Source organism: Lissotriton vulgaris, unplaced genomic scaffold (assembly GCF_964263255.1).
Source record: "Lissotriton vulgaris unplaced genomic scaffold, aLisVul1.2 SCAFFOLD_9152, whole genome shotgun sequence".
In the NCBI taxonomy this organism is placed as follows: Eukaryota; Metazoa; Chordata; class Amphibia; order Caudata; family Salamandridae; genus Lissotriton; species Lissotriton vulgaris.
The window spans coordinates 16,239-26,053 of record NW_028244426.1 but is presented as its reverse complement, the minus strand read 5'-3'; the positions used below and the strand labels follow the sequence as shown (position 1 = coordinate 26,053).

General features: G+C 52.3%; 49 non-coding genes across 49 annotated transcripts; all 49 read right to left on the bottom strand.

The window, feature by feature from the left end:
* Positions 1 to 77: 77 nt before the first annotated feature.
* On the bottom strand, positions 78 to 196 carry LOC147667375 (5S ribosomal RNA). The gene has a single exon (XR_015304256.1). It is a non-coding gene; the product is annotated as a 5S ribosomal RNA (ribosomal RNA).
* Positions 197 to 276: 80 nt separating this feature from the next.
* Positions 277 to 395, bottom strand: LOC147667374 (5S ribosomal RNA). Its single transcript, XR_015304255.1, has one exon. It is a non-coding gene; the product is annotated as a 5S ribosomal RNA (ribosomal RNA).
* An 80-nt stretch (positions 396 to 475) lies between these two features.
* LOC147667373 (5S ribosomal RNA) lies at positions 476 to 594 on the bottom strand. The gene has a single exon (XR_015304254.1). It is a non-coding gene; the product is annotated as a 5S ribosomal RNA (ribosomal RNA).
* An 80-nt stretch (positions 595 to 674) lies between these two features.
* Positions 675 to 793, bottom strand: LOC147667372 (5S ribosomal RNA). The gene has a single exon (XR_015304253.1). It is a non-coding gene; the product is annotated as a 5S ribosomal RNA (ribosomal RNA).
* Positions 794 to 873: 80 nt separating this feature from the next.
* On the bottom strand, positions 874 to 992 carry LOC147667371 (5S ribosomal RNA). Its single transcript, XR_015304251.1, has one exon. It is a non-coding gene; the product is annotated as a 5S ribosomal RNA (ribosomal RNA).
* An 80-nt stretch (positions 993 to 1,072) lies between these two features.
* Positions 1,073 to 1,191, bottom strand: LOC147667370 (5S ribosomal RNA). The gene has a single exon (XR_015304250.1). It is a non-coding gene; the product is annotated as a 5S ribosomal RNA (ribosomal RNA).
* Positions 1,192 to 1,271: 80 nt separating this feature from the next.
* Positions 1,272 to 1,390, bottom strand: LOC147667369 (5S ribosomal RNA). Its single transcript, XR_015304249.1, has one exon. It is a non-coding gene; the product is annotated as a 5S ribosomal RNA (ribosomal RNA).
* An 80-nt stretch (positions 1,391 to 1,470) lies between these two features.
* On the bottom strand, positions 1,471 to 1,589 carry LOC147667368 (5S ribosomal RNA). Its single transcript, XR_015304248.1, has one exon. It is a non-coding gene; the product is annotated as a 5S ribosomal RNA (ribosomal RNA).
* An 80-nt stretch (positions 1,590 to 1,669) lies between these two features.
* On the bottom strand, positions 1,670 to 1,788 carry LOC147667367 (5S ribosomal RNA). The gene has a single exon (XR_015304247.1). It is a non-coding gene; the product is annotated as a 5S ribosomal RNA (ribosomal RNA).
* Positions 1,789 to 1,868: 80 nt separating this feature from the next.
* On the bottom strand, positions 1,869 to 1,987 carry LOC147667366 (5S ribosomal RNA). The gene has a single exon (XR_015304246.1). It is a non-coding gene; the product is annotated as a 5S ribosomal RNA (ribosomal RNA).
* Positions 1,988 to 2,067: 80 nt separating this feature from the next.
* LOC147667365 (5S ribosomal RNA) lies at positions 2,068 to 2,186 on the bottom strand. The gene has a single exon (XR_015304416.1). It is a non-coding gene; the product is annotated as a 5S ribosomal RNA (ribosomal RNA).
* Positions 2,187 to 2,266: 80 nt separating this feature from the next.
* LOC147667364 (5S ribosomal RNA) lies at positions 2,267 to 2,385 on the bottom strand. The gene has a single exon (XR_015304245.1). It is a non-coding gene; the product is annotated as a 5S ribosomal RNA (ribosomal RNA).
* An 80-nt stretch (positions 2,386 to 2,465) lies between these two features.
* LOC147667363 (5S ribosomal RNA) lies at positions 2,466 to 2,584 on the bottom strand. Its single transcript, XR_015304244.1, has one exon. It is a non-coding gene; the product is annotated as a 5S ribosomal RNA (ribosomal RNA).
* An 80-nt stretch (positions 2,585 to 2,664) lies between these two features.
* LOC147667362 (5S ribosomal RNA) lies at positions 2,665 to 2,783 on the bottom strand. The gene has a single exon (XR_015304243.1). It is a non-coding gene; the product is annotated as a 5S ribosomal RNA (ribosomal RNA).
* Positions 2,784 to 2,863: 80 nt separating this feature from the next.
* On the bottom strand, positions 2,864 to 2,982 carry LOC147667361 (5S ribosomal RNA). The gene has a single exon (XR_015304242.1). It is a non-coding gene; the product is annotated as a 5S ribosomal RNA (ribosomal RNA).
* An 80-nt stretch (positions 2,983 to 3,062) lies between these two features.
* On the bottom strand, positions 3,063 to 3,181 carry LOC147667360 (5S ribosomal RNA). Its single transcript, XR_015304240.1, has one exon. It is a non-coding gene; the product is annotated as a 5S ribosomal RNA (ribosomal RNA).
* Positions 3,182 to 3,261: 80 nt separating this feature from the next.
* LOC147667359 (5S ribosomal RNA) lies at positions 3,262 to 3,380 on the bottom strand. Its single transcript, XR_015304239.1, has one exon. It is a non-coding gene; the product is annotated as a 5S ribosomal RNA (ribosomal RNA).
* An 80-nt stretch (positions 3,381 to 3,460) lies between these two features.
* On the bottom strand, positions 3,461 to 3,579 carry LOC147667358 (5S ribosomal RNA). The gene has a single exon (XR_015304238.1). It is a non-coding gene; the product is annotated as a 5S ribosomal RNA (ribosomal RNA).
* Positions 3,580 to 3,659: 80 nt separating this feature from the next.
* Positions 3,660 to 3,778, bottom strand: LOC147667357 (5S ribosomal RNA). The gene has a single exon (XR_015304237.1). It is a non-coding gene; the product is annotated as a 5S ribosomal RNA (ribosomal RNA).
* Positions 3,779 to 3,858: 80 nt separating this feature from the next.
* On the bottom strand, positions 3,859 to 3,977 carry LOC147667356 (5S ribosomal RNA). Its single transcript, XR_015304236.1, has one exon. It is a non-coding gene; the product is annotated as a 5S ribosomal RNA (ribosomal RNA).
* An 80-nt stretch (positions 3,978 to 4,057) lies between these two features.
* On the bottom strand, positions 4,058 to 4,176 carry LOC147667355 (5S ribosomal RNA). The gene has a single exon (XR_015304235.1). It is a non-coding gene; the product is annotated as a 5S ribosomal RNA (ribosomal RNA).
* Positions 4,177 to 4,256: 80 nt separating this feature from the next.
* On the bottom strand, positions 4,257 to 4,375 carry LOC147667354 (5S ribosomal RNA). The gene has a single exon (XR_015304234.1). It is a non-coding gene; the product is annotated as a 5S ribosomal RNA (ribosomal RNA).
* An 80-nt stretch (positions 4,376 to 4,455) lies between these two features.
* LOC147667353 (5S ribosomal RNA) lies at positions 4,456 to 4,574 on the bottom strand. Its single transcript, XR_015304233.1, has one exon. It is a non-coding gene; the product is annotated as a 5S ribosomal RNA (ribosomal RNA).
* An 80-nt stretch (positions 4,575 to 4,654) lies between these two features.
* Positions 4,655 to 4,773, bottom strand: LOC147667352 (5S ribosomal RNA). The gene has a single exon (XR_015304232.1). It is a non-coding gene; the product is annotated as a 5S ribosomal RNA (ribosomal RNA).
* Positions 4,774 to 4,853: 80 nt separating this feature from the next.
* LOC147667351 (5S ribosomal RNA) lies at positions 4,854 to 4,972 on the bottom strand. The gene has a single exon (XR_015304231.1). It is a non-coding gene; the product is annotated as a 5S ribosomal RNA (ribosomal RNA).
* An 80-nt stretch (positions 4,973 to 5,052) lies between these two features.
* Positions 5,053 to 5,171, bottom strand: LOC147667350 (5S ribosomal RNA). The gene has a single exon (XR_015304229.1). It is a non-coding gene; the product is annotated as a 5S ribosomal RNA (ribosomal RNA).
* Positions 5,172 to 5,251: 80 nt separating this feature from the next.
* LOC147667349 (5S ribosomal RNA) lies at positions 5,252 to 5,370 on the bottom strand. The gene has a single exon (XR_015304228.1). It is a non-coding gene; the product is annotated as a 5S ribosomal RNA (ribosomal RNA).
* An 80-nt stretch (positions 5,371 to 5,450) lies between these two features.
* LOC147667348 (5S ribosomal RNA) lies at positions 5,451 to 5,569 on the bottom strand. Its single transcript, XR_015304227.1, has one exon. It is a non-coding gene; the product is annotated as a 5S ribosomal RNA (ribosomal RNA).
* An 80-nt stretch (positions 5,570 to 5,649) lies between these two features.
* Positions 5,650 to 5,768, bottom strand: LOC147667347 (5S ribosomal RNA). Its single transcript, XR_015304226.1, has one exon. It is a non-coding gene; the product is annotated as a 5S ribosomal RNA (ribosomal RNA).
* Positions 5,769 to 5,848: 80 nt separating this feature from the next.
* Positions 5,849 to 5,967, bottom strand: LOC147667346 (5S ribosomal RNA). The gene has a single exon (XR_015304225.1). It is a non-coding gene; the product is annotated as a 5S ribosomal RNA (ribosomal RNA).
* An 80-nt stretch (positions 5,968 to 6,047) lies between these two features.
* LOC147667345 (5S ribosomal RNA) lies at positions 6,048 to 6,166 on the bottom strand. The gene has a single exon (XR_015304224.1). It is a non-coding gene; the product is annotated as a 5S ribosomal RNA (ribosomal RNA).
* Positions 6,167 to 6,246: 80 nt separating this feature from the next.
* On the bottom strand, positions 6,247 to 6,365 carry LOC147667344 (5S ribosomal RNA). Its single transcript, XR_015304223.1, has one exon. It is a non-coding gene; the product is annotated as a 5S ribosomal RNA (ribosomal RNA).
* An 80-nt stretch (positions 6,366 to 6,445) lies between these two features.
* LOC147667343 (5S ribosomal RNA) lies at positions 6,446 to 6,564 on the bottom strand. The gene has a single exon (XR_015304222.1). It is a non-coding gene; the product is annotated as a 5S ribosomal RNA (ribosomal RNA).
* Positions 6,565 to 6,644: 80 nt separating this feature from the next.
* LOC147667342 (5S ribosomal RNA) lies at positions 6,645 to 6,763 on the bottom strand. The gene has a single exon (XR_015304221.1). It is a non-coding gene; the product is annotated as a 5S ribosomal RNA (ribosomal RNA).
* Positions 6,764 to 6,843: 80 nt separating this feature from the next.
* Positions 6,844 to 6,962, bottom strand: LOC147667341 (5S ribosomal RNA). Its single transcript, XR_015304220.1, has one exon. It is a non-coding gene; the product is annotated as a 5S ribosomal RNA (ribosomal RNA).
* An 80-nt stretch (positions 6,963 to 7,042) lies between these two features.
* LOC147667340 (5S ribosomal RNA) lies at positions 7,043 to 7,161 on the bottom strand. The gene has a single exon (XR_015304218.1). It is a non-coding gene; the product is annotated as a 5S ribosomal RNA (ribosomal RNA).
* Positions 7,162 to 7,241: 80 nt separating this feature from the next.
* Positions 7,242 to 7,360, bottom strand: LOC147667339 (5S ribosomal RNA). Its single transcript, XR_015304217.1, has one exon. It is a non-coding gene; the product is annotated as a 5S ribosomal RNA (ribosomal RNA).
* An 80-nt stretch (positions 7,361 to 7,440) lies between these two features.
* On the bottom strand, positions 7,441 to 7,559 carry LOC147667338 (5S ribosomal RNA). Its single transcript, XR_015304216.1, has one exon. It is a non-coding gene; the product is annotated as a 5S ribosomal RNA (ribosomal RNA).
* An 80-nt stretch (positions 7,560 to 7,639) lies between these two features.
* LOC147667337 (5S ribosomal RNA) lies at positions 7,640 to 7,758 on the bottom strand. The gene has a single exon (XR_015304215.1). It is a non-coding gene; the product is annotated as a 5S ribosomal RNA (ribosomal RNA).
* Positions 7,759 to 7,838: 80 nt separating this feature from the next.
* Positions 7,839 to 7,957, bottom strand: LOC147667336 (5S ribosomal RNA). Its single transcript, XR_015304214.1, has one exon. It is a non-coding gene; the product is annotated as a 5S ribosomal RNA (ribosomal RNA).
* Positions 7,958 to 8,037: 80 nt separating this feature from the next.
* LOC147667335 (5S ribosomal RNA) lies at positions 8,038 to 8,156 on the bottom strand. The gene has a single exon (XR_015304213.1). It is a non-coding gene; the product is annotated as a 5S ribosomal RNA (ribosomal RNA).
* An 80-nt stretch (positions 8,157 to 8,236) lies between these two features.
* On the bottom strand, positions 8,237 to 8,355 carry LOC147667334 (5S ribosomal RNA). Its single transcript, XR_015304212.1, has one exon. It is a non-coding gene; the product is annotated as a 5S ribosomal RNA (ribosomal RNA).
* An 80-nt stretch (positions 8,356 to 8,435) lies between these two features.
* Positions 8,436 to 8,554, bottom strand: LOC147667333 (5S ribosomal RNA). Its single transcript, XR_015304211.1, has one exon. It is a non-coding gene; the product is annotated as a 5S ribosomal RNA (ribosomal RNA).
* An 80-nt stretch (positions 8,555 to 8,634) lies between these two features.
* Positions 8,635 to 8,753, bottom strand: LOC147667332 (5S ribosomal RNA). The gene has a single exon (XR_015304210.1). It is a non-coding gene; the product is annotated as a 5S ribosomal RNA (ribosomal RNA).
* An 80-nt stretch (positions 8,754 to 8,833) lies between these two features.
* Positions 8,834 to 8,952, bottom strand: LOC147667331 (5S ribosomal RNA). The gene has a single exon (XR_015304209.1). It is a non-coding gene; the product is annotated as a 5S ribosomal RNA (ribosomal RNA).
* An 80-nt stretch (positions 8,953 to 9,032) lies between these two features.
* On the bottom strand, positions 9,033 to 9,151 carry LOC147667330 (5S ribosomal RNA). The gene has a single exon (XR_015304207.1). It is a non-coding gene; the product is annotated as a 5S ribosomal RNA (ribosomal RNA).
* Positions 9,152 to 9,231: 80 nt separating this feature from the next.
* On the bottom strand, positions 9,232 to 9,350 carry LOC147667329 (5S ribosomal RNA). Its single transcript, XR_015304206.1, has one exon. It is a non-coding gene; the product is annotated as a 5S ribosomal RNA (ribosomal RNA).
* Positions 9,351 to 9,430: 80 nt separating this feature from the next.
* Positions 9,431 to 9,549, bottom strand: LOC147667328 (5S ribosomal RNA). Its single transcript, XR_015304205.1, has one exon. It is a non-coding gene; the product is annotated as a 5S ribosomal RNA (ribosomal RNA).
* Positions 9,550 to 9,629: 80 nt separating this feature from the next.
* Positions 9,630 to 9,748, bottom strand: LOC147667327 (5S ribosomal RNA). The gene has a single exon (XR_015304204.1). It is a non-coding gene; the product is annotated as a 5S ribosomal RNA (ribosomal RNA).
* Positions 9,749 to 9,815: the final 67 nt, after the last annotated feature.

The following is a 9,815-nucleotide window of genomic DNA, read 5'->3' as shown; positions in this document are numbered from 1 at the left end:
AGGAGCACTGGTTTTGGGCCTCTTAGCTTTCTTCGCTCAGCTTCAGTACAAGCAAGCAAACCACTCTGAAAAAAAAAAGCCTACAGCACCTGGTATTCCCAGGCGGTCTCCCATCCAGGTACTAACCAGGCCCGACCCTGCTTAACTTCTGAGATCGGACGAGATCAGGTGCTTTCAGGGTGGTATGGCCGTAGGCTCTAGGAGCACTGGTTTTGGGCCTCTTAGCTTTCTTCGCTCAGCTTCAGTACAAGCAAGCAAACCACTCTGAAAAAAAAAAGCCTACAGCACCTGGTATTCCCAGGCGGTCTCCCATCCAGGTACTAACCAGGCCCGACCCTGCTTAACTTCTGAGATCGGACGAGATCAGGTGCTTTCAGGGTGGTATGGCCGTAGGCTCTAGGAGCACTGGTTTTGGGCCTCTTAGCTTTCTTCGCTCAGCTTCAGTACAAGCAAGCAAACCACTCTGAAAAAAAAAAGCCTACAGCACCTGGTATTCCCAGGCGGTCTCCCATCCAGGTACTAACCAGGCCCGACCCTGCTTAACTTCTGAGATCGGACGAGATCAGGTGCTTTCAGGGTGGTATGGCCGTAGGCTCTAGGAGCACTGGTTTCGGGCCTCTTAGCTTTCTTCGCTCAGCTTCAGTACAAGCAAGCAAACCACTCTGAAAAAAAAAAGCCTACAGCACCTGGTATTCCCAGGCGGTCTCCCATCCAGGTACTAACCAGGCCCGACCCTGCTTAACTTCTGAGATCGGACGAGATCAGGTGCTTTCAGGGTGGTATGGCCGTAGGCTCTAGGAGCACTGGTTTTGGGCCTCTTAGCTTTCTTCGCTCAGCTTCAGTACAAGCAAGCAAACCACTCTGAAAAAAAAAAGCCTACAGCACCTGGTATTCCCAGGCGGTCTCCCATCCAGGTACTAACCAGGCCCGACCCTGCTTAACTTCTGAGATCGGACGAGATCAGGTGCTTTCAGGGTGGTATGGCCGTAGGCTCTAGGAGCACTGGTTTTGGGCCTCTTAGCTTTCTTCGCTCAGCTTCAGTACAAGCAAGCAAACCACTCTGAAAAAAAAAAGCCTACAGCACCTGGTATTCCCAGGCGGTCTCCCATCCAGGTACTAACCAGGCCCGACCCTGCTTAACTTCTGAGATCGGACGAGATCAGGTGCTTTCAGGGTGGTATGGCCGTAGGCTCTAGGAGCACTGGTTTTGGGCCTCTTAGCTTTCTTCGCTCAGCTTCAGTACAAGCAAGCAAACCACTCTGAAAAAAAAAAGCCTACAGCACCTGGTATTCCCAGGCGGTCTCCCATCCAGGTACTAACCAGGCCCGACCCTGCTTAACTTCTGAGATCGGACGAGATCAGGTGCTTTCAGGGTGGTATGGCCGTAGGCTCTAGGAGCACTGGTTTTGGGCCTCTTAGCTTTCTTCGCTCAGCTTCAGTACAAGCAAGCAAACCACTCTGAAAAAAAAAAGCCTACAGCACCTGGTATTCCCAGGCGGTCTCCCATCCAGGTACTAACCAGGCCCGACCCTGCTTAACTTCTGAGATCGGACGAGATCAGGTGCTTTCAGGGTGGTATGGCCGTAGGCTCTAGGAGCACTGGTTTTGGGCCTCTTAGCTTTCTTCGCTCAGCTTCAGTACAAGCAAGCAAACCACTCTGAAAAAAAAAAGCCTACAGCACCTGGTATTCCCAGGCGGTCTCCCATCCAGGTACTAACCAGGCCCGACCCTGCTTAACTTCTGAGATCGGACGAGATCAGGTGCTTTCAGGGTGGTATGGCCGTAGGCTCTAGGAGCACTGGTTTTGGGCCTCTTAGCTTTCTTCGCTCAGCTTCAGTACAAGCAAGCAAACCACTCTGAAAAAAAAAAGCCTACAGCACCTGGTATTCCCAGGCGGTCTCCCATCCAGGTACTAACCAGGCCCGACCCTGCTTAACTTCTGAGATCGGACGAGATCAGGTGCTTTCAGGGTGGTATGGCCGTAGGCTCTAGGAGCACTGGTTTTGGGCCTCTTAGCTTTCTTCGCTCAGCTTCAGTACAAGCAAGCAAACCACTCTGAAAAAAAAAAGCCTGCAGCACCTGGTATTCCCAGGCGGTCTCCCATCCAGGTACTAACCAGGCCCGACCCTGCTTAACTTCTGAGATCGGACGAGATCAGGTGCTTTCAGGGTGGTATGGCCGTAGGCTCTAGGAGCACTGGTTTTGGGCCTCTTAGCTTTCTTCGCTCAGCTTCAGTACAAGCAAGCAAACCACTCTGAAAAAAAAAAGCCTACAGCACCTGGTATTCCCAGGCGGTCTCCCATCCAGGTACTAACCAGGCCCGACCCTGCTTAACTTCTGAGATCGGACGAGATCAGGTGCTTTCAGGGTGGTATGGCCGTAGGCTCTAGGAGCACTGGTTTTGGGCCTCTTAGCTTTCTTCGCTCAGCTTCAGTACAAGCAAGCAAACCACTCTGAAAAAAAAAAGCCTACAGCACCTGGTATTCCCAGGCGGTCTCCCATCCAGGTACTAACCAGGCCCGACCCTGCTTAACTTCTGAGATCGGACGAGATCAGGTGCTTTCAGGGTGGTATGGCCGTAGGCTCTAGGAGCACTGGTTTTGGGCCTCTTAGCTTTCTTCGCTCAGCTTCAGTACAAGCAAGCAAACCACTCTGAAAAAAAAAAGCCTACAGCACCTGGTATTCCCAGGCGGTCTCCCATCCAGGTACTAACCAGGCCCGACCCTGCTTAACTTCTGAGATCGGACGAGATCAGGTGCTTTCAGGGTGGTATGGCCGTAGGCTCTAGGAGCACTGGTTTTGGGCCTCTTAGCTTTCTTCGCTCAGCTTCAGTACAAGCAAGCAAACCACTCTGAAAAAAAAAAGCCTACAGCACCTGGTATTCCCAGGCGGTCTCCCATCCAGGTACTAACCAGGCCCGACCCTGCTTAACTTCTGAGATCGGACGAGATCAGGTGCTTTCAGGGTGGTATGGCCGTAGGCTCTAGGAGCACTGGTTTTGGGCCTCTTAGCTTTCTTCGCTCAGCTTCAGTACAAGCAAGCAAACCACTCTGAAAAAAAAAAGCCTACAGCACCTGGTATTCCCAGGCGGTCTCCCATCCAGGTACTAACCAGGCCCGACCCTGCTTAACTTCTGAGATCGGACGAGATCAGGTGCTTTCAGGGTGGTATGGCCGTAGGCTCTAGGAGCACTGGTTTTGGGCCTCTTAGCTTTCTTCGCTCAGCTTCAGTACAAGCAAGCAAACCACTCTGAAAAAAAAAAGCCTACAGCACCTGGTATTCCCAGGCGGTCTCCCATCCAGGTACTAACCAGGCCCGACCCTGCTTAACTTCTGAGATCGGACGAGATCAGGTGCTTTCAGGGTGGTATGGCCGTAGGCTCTAGGAGCACTGGTTTTGGGCCTCTTAGCTTTCTTCGCTCAGCTTCAGTACAAGCAAGCAAACCACTCTGAAAAAAAAAAGCCTACAGCACCTGGTATTCCCAGGCGGTCTCCCATCCAGGTACTAACCAGGCCCGACCCTGCTTAACTTCTGAGATCGGACGAGATCAGGTGCTTTCAGGGTGGTATGGCCGTAGGCTCTAGGAGCACTGGTTTTGGGCCTCTTAGCTTTCTTCGCTCAGCTTCAGTACAAGCAAGCAAACCACTCTGAAAAAAAAAAGCCTACAGCACCTGGTATTCCCAGGCGGTCTCCCATCCAGGTACTAACCAGGCCCGACCCTGCTTAACTTCTGAGATCGGACGAGATCAGGTGCTTTCAGGGTGGTATGGCCGTAGGCTCTAGGAGCACTGGTTTTGGGCCTCTTAGCTTTCTTCGCTCAGCTTCAGTACAAGCAAGCAAACCACTCTGAAAAAAAAAAGCCTACAGCACCTGGTATTCCCAGGCGGTCTCCCATCCAGGTACTAACCAGGCCCGACCCTGCTTAACTTCTGAGATCGGACGAGATCAGGTGCTTTCAGGGTGGTATGGCCGTAGGCTCTAGGAGCACTGGTTTTGGGCCTCTTAGCTTTCTTCGCTCAGCTTCAGTACAAGCAAGCAAACCACTCTGAAAAAAAAAAGCCTACAGCACCTGGTATTCCCAGGCGGTCTCCCATCCAGGTACTAACCAGGCCCGACCCTGCTTAACTTCTGAGATCGGACGAGATCAGGTGCTTTCAGGGTGGTATGGCCGTAGGCTCTAGGAGCACTGGTTTTGGGCCTCTTAGCTTTCTTCGCTCAGCTTCAGTACAAGCAAGCAAACCACTCTGAAAAAAAAAAGCCTACAGCACCTGGTATTCCCAGGCGGTCTCCCATCCAGGTACTAACCAGGCCCGACCCTGCTTAACTTCTGAGATCGGACGAGATCAGGTGCTTTCAGGGTGGTATGGCCGTAGGCTCTAGGAGCACTGGTTTTGGGCCTCTTAGCTTTCTTCGCTCAGCTTCAGTACAAGCAAGCAAACCACTCTGAAAAAAAAAAGCCTACAGCACCTGGTATTCCCAGGCGGTCTCCCATCCAGGTACTAACCAGGCCCGACCCTGCTTAACTTCTGAGATCGGACGAGATCAGGTGCTTTCAGGGTGGTATGGCCGTAGGCTCTAGGAGCACTGGTTTTGGGCCTCTTAGCTTTCTTCGCTCAGCTTCAGTACAAGCAAGCAAACCACTCTGAAAAAAAAAAGCCTACAGCACCTGGTATTCCCAGGCGGTCTCCCATCCAGGTACTAACCAGGCCCGACCCTGCTTAACTTCTGAGATCGGACGAGATCAGGTGCTTTCAGGGTGGTATGGCCGTAGGCTCTAGGAGCACTGGTTTTGGGCCTCTTAGCTTTCTTCGCTCAGCTTCAGTACAAGCAAGCAAACCACTCTGAAAAAAAAAAGCCTACAGCACCTGGTATTCCCAGGCGGTCTCCCATCCAGGTACTAACCAGGCCCGACCCTGCTTAACTTCTGAGATCGGACGAGATCAGGTGCTTTCAGGGTGGTATGGCCGTAGGCTCTAGGAGCACTGGTTTTGGGCCTCTTAGCTTTCTTCGCTCAGCTTCAGTACAAGCAAGCAAACCACTCTGAAAAAAAAAAGCCTACAGCACCTGGTATTCCCAGGCGGTCTCCCATCCAGGTACTAACCAGGCCCGACCCTGCTTAACTTCTGAGATCGGACGAGATCAGGTGCTTTCAGGGTGGTATGGCCGTAGGCTCTAGGAGCACTGGTTTTGGGCCTCTTAGCTTTCTTCGCTCAGCTTCAGTACAAGCAAGCAAACCACTCTGAAAAAAAAAAGCCTACAGCACCTGGTATTCCCAGGCGGTCTCCCATCCAGGTACTAACCAGGCCCGACCCTGCTTAACTTCTGAGATCGGACGAGATCAGGTGCTTTCAGGGTGGTATGGCCGTAGGCTCTAGGAGCACTGGTTTTGGGCCTCTTAGCTTTCTTCGCTCAGCTTCAGTACAAGCAAGCAAACCACTCTGAAAAAAAAAAGCCTACAGCACCTGGTATTCCCAGGCGGTCTCCCATCCAGGTACTAACCAGGCCCGACCCTGCTTAACTTCTGAGATCGGACGAGATCAGGTGCTTTCAGGGTGGTATGGCCGTAGGCTCTAGGAGCACTGGTTTTGGGCCTCTTAGCTTTCTTCGCTCAGCTTCAGTACAAGCAAGCAAACCACTCTGAAAAAAAAAAGCCTACAGCACCTGGTATTCCCAGGCGGTCTCCCATCCAGGTACTAACCAGGCCCGACCCTGCTTAACTTCTGAGATCGGACGAGATCAGGTGCTTTCAGGGTGGTATGGCCGTAGGCTCTAGGAGCACTGGTTTTGGGCCTCTTAGCTTTCTTCGCTCAGCTTCAGTACAAGCAAGCAAACCACTCTGAAAAAAAAAAGCCTACAGCACCTGGTATTCCCAGGCGGTCTCCCATCCAGGTACTAACCAGGCCCGACCCTGCTTAACTTCTGAGATCGGACGAGATCAGGTGCTTTCAGGGTGGTATGGCCGTAGGCTCTAGGAGCACTGGTTTTGGGCCTCTTAGCTTTCTTCGCTCAGCTTCAGTACAAGCAAGCAAACCACTCTGAAAAAAAAAAGCCTACAGCACCTGGTATTCCCAGGCGGTCTCCCATCCAGGTACTAACCAGGCCCGACCCTGCTTAACTTCTGAGATCGGACGAGATCAGGTGCTTTCAGGGTGGTATGGCCGTAGGCTCTAGGAGCACTGGTTTTGGGCCTCTTAGCTTTCTTCGCTCAGCTTCAGTACAAGCAAGCAAACCACTCTGAAAAAAAAAAGCCTACAGCACCTGGTATTCCCAGGCGGTCTCCCATCCAGGTACTAACCAGGCCCGACCCTGCTTAACTTCTGAGATCGGACGAGATCAGGTGCTTTCAGGGTGGTATGGCCGTAGGCTCTAGGAGCACTGGTTTTGGGCCTCTTAGCTTTCTTCGCTCAGCTTCAGTACAAGCAAGCAAACCACTCTGAAAAAAAAAAGCCTACAGCACCTGGTATTCCCAGGCGGTCTCCCATCCAGGTACTAACCAGGCCCGACCCTGCTTAACTTCTGAGATCGGACGAGATCAGGTGCTTTCAGGGTGGTATGGCCGTAGGCTCTAGGAGCACTGGTTTTGGGCCTCTTAGCTTTCTTCGCTCAGCTTCAGTACAAGCAAGCAAACCACTCTGAAAAAAAAAAGCCTACAGCACCTGGTATTCCCAGGCGGTCTCCCATCCAGGTACTAACCAGGCCCGACCCTGCTTAACTTCTGAGATCGGACGAGATCAGGTGCTTTCAGGGTGGTATGGCCGTAGGCTCTAGGAGCACTGGTTTTGGGCCTCTTAGCTTTCTTCGCTCAGCTTCAGTACAAGCAAGCAAACCACTCTGAAAAAAAAAAGCCTACAGCACCTGGTATTCCCAGGCGGTCTCCCATCCAGGTACTAACCAGGCCCGACCCTGCTTAACTTCTGAGATCGGACGAGATCAGGTGCTTTCAGGGTGGTATGGCCGTAGGCTCTAGGAGCACTGGTTTTGGGCCTCTTAGCTTTCTTCGCTCAGCTTCAGTACAAGCAAGCAAACCACTCTGAAAAAAAAAAGCCTACAGCACCTGGTATTCCCAGGCGGTCTCCCATCCAGGTACTAACCAGGCCCGACCCTGCTTAACTTCTGAGATCGGACGAGATCAGGTGCTTTCAGGGTGGTATGGCCGTAGGCTCTAGGAGCACTGGTTTTGGGCCTCTTAGCTTTCTTCGCTCAGCTTCAGTACAAGCAAGCAAACCACTCTGAAAAAAAAAAGCCTACAGCACCTGGTATTCCCAGGCGGTCTCCCATCCAGGTACTAACCAGGCCCGACCCTGCTTAACTTCTGAGATCGGACGAGATCAGGTGCTTTCAGGGTGGTATGGCCGTAGGCTCTAGGAGCACTGGTTTTGGGCCTCTTAGCTTTCTTCGCTCAGCTTCAGTACAAGCAAGCAAACCACTCTGAAAAAAAAAAGCCTACAGCACCTGGTATTCCCAGGCGGTCTCCCATCCAGGTACTAACCAGGCCCGACCCTGCTTAACTTCTGAGATCGGACGAGATCAGGTGCTTTCAGGGTGGTATGGCCGTAGGCTCTAGGAGCACTGGTTTTGGGCCTCTTAGCTTTCTTCGCTCAGCTTCAGTACAAGCAAGCAAACCACTCTGAAAAAAAAAAGCCTACAGCACCTGGTATTCCCAGGCGGTCTCCCATCCAGGTACTAACCAGGCCCGACCCTGCTTAACTTCTGAGATCGGACGAGATCAGGTGCTTTCAGGGTGGTATGGCCGTAGGCTCTAGGAGCACTGGTTTTGGGCCTCTTAGCTTTCTTCGCTCAGCTTCAGTACAAGCAAGCAAACCACTCTGAAAAAAAAAAGCCTACAGCACCTGGTATTCCCAGGCGGTCTCCCATCCAGGTACTAACCAGGCCCGACCCTGCTTAACTTCTGAGATCGGACGAGATCAGGTGCTTTCAGGGTGGTATGGCCGTAGGCTCTAGGAGCACTGGTTTTGGGCCTCTTAGCTTTCTTCGCTCAGCTTCAGTACAAGCAAGCAAACCACTCTGAAAAAAAAAAGCCTACAGCACCTGGTATTCCCAGGCGGTCTCCCATCCAGGTACTAACCAGGCCCGACCCTGCTTAACTTCTGAGATCGGACGAGATCAGGTGCTTTCAGGGTGGTATGGCCGTAGGCTCTAGGAGCACTGGTTTTGGGCCTCTTAGCTTTCTTCGCTCAGCTTCAGTACAAGCAAGCAAACCACTCTGAAAAAAAAAAGCCTACAGCACCTGGTATTCCCAGGCGGTCTCCCATCCAGGTACTAACCAGGCCCGACCCTGCTTAACTTCTGAGATCGGACGAGATCAGGTGCTTTCAGGGTGGTATGGCCGTAGGCTCTAGGAGCACTGGTTTTGGGCCTCTTAGCTTTCTTCGCTCAGCTTCAGTACAAGCAAGCAAACCACTCTGAAAAAAAAAAGCCTACAGCACCTGGTATTCCCAGGCGGTCTCCCATCCAGGTACTAACCAGGCCCGACCCTGCTTAACTTCTGAGATCGGACGAGATCAGGTGCTTTCAGGGTGGTATGGCCGTAGGCTCTAGGAGCACTGGTTTTGGGCCTCTTAGCTTTCTTCGCTCAGCTTCAGTACAAGCAAGCAAACCACTCTGAAAAAAAAAAGCCTACAGCACCTGGTATTCCCAGGCGGTCTCCCATCCAGGTACTAACCAGGCCCGACCCTGCTTAACTTCTGAGATCGGACGAGATCAGGTGCTTTCAGGGTGGTATGGCCGTAGGCTCTAGGAGCACTGGTTTTGGGCCTCTTAGCTTTCTTCGCTCAGCTTCAGTACAAGCAAGCAAACCACTCTGAAAAAAAAAAGCCTACAGCACCTGGTATTCCCAGGCGGTCTCCCATCCAGGTACTAACCAGGCCCGACCCTGCTTAACTTCTGAGATCGGACGAGATCAGGTGCTTTCAGGGTGGTATGGCCGTAGGCTCTAGGAGCACTGGTTTTGGGCCTCTTAGCTTTCTTCGCTCAGCTTCAGTACAAGCAAGCAAACCACTCTGAAAAAAAAAAGCCTACAGCACCTGGTATTCCCAGGCGGTCTCCCATCCAGGTACTAACCAGGCCCGACCCTGCTTAACTTCTGAGATCGGACGAGATCAGGTGCTTTCAGGGTGGTATGGCCGTAGGCTCTAGGAGCACTGGTTTTGGGCCTCTTAGCTTTCTTCGCTCAGCTTCAGTACAAGCAAGCAAACCACTCTGAAAAAAAAAAGCCTACAGCACCTGGTATTCCCAGGCGGTCTCCCATCCAGGTACTAACCAGGCCCGACCCTGCTTAACTTCTGAGATCGGACGAGATCAGGTGCTTTCAGGGTGGTATGGCCGTAGGCTCTAGGAGCACTGGTTTTGGGCCTCTTAGCTTTCTTCGCTCAGCTTCAGTACAAGCAAGCAAACCACTCTGAAAAAAAAAAGCCTACAGCACCTGGTATTCCCAGGCGGTCTCCCATCCAGGTACTAACCAGGCCCGACCCTGCTTAACTTCTGAGATCGGACGAGATCAGGTGCTTTCAGGGTGGTATGGCCGTAGGCTCTAGGAGCACTGGTTTTGGGCCTCTTAGCTTTCTTCGCTCAGCTTCAGTACAAGCAAGCAAACCACTCTGAAAAAAAAAAGCCTACAGCACCTGGTATTCCCAGGCGGTCTCCCATCCAGGTACTAACCAGGCCCGACCCTGCTTAACTTCTGAGATCGGACGAGATCAGGTGCTTTCAGGGTGGTATGGCCGTAGGCTCTAGGAGCACTGGTTTTGGGCCTCTTAGCTTTCTTCGCTCAGCTTCAGTACAAGCAAGCAAACCAC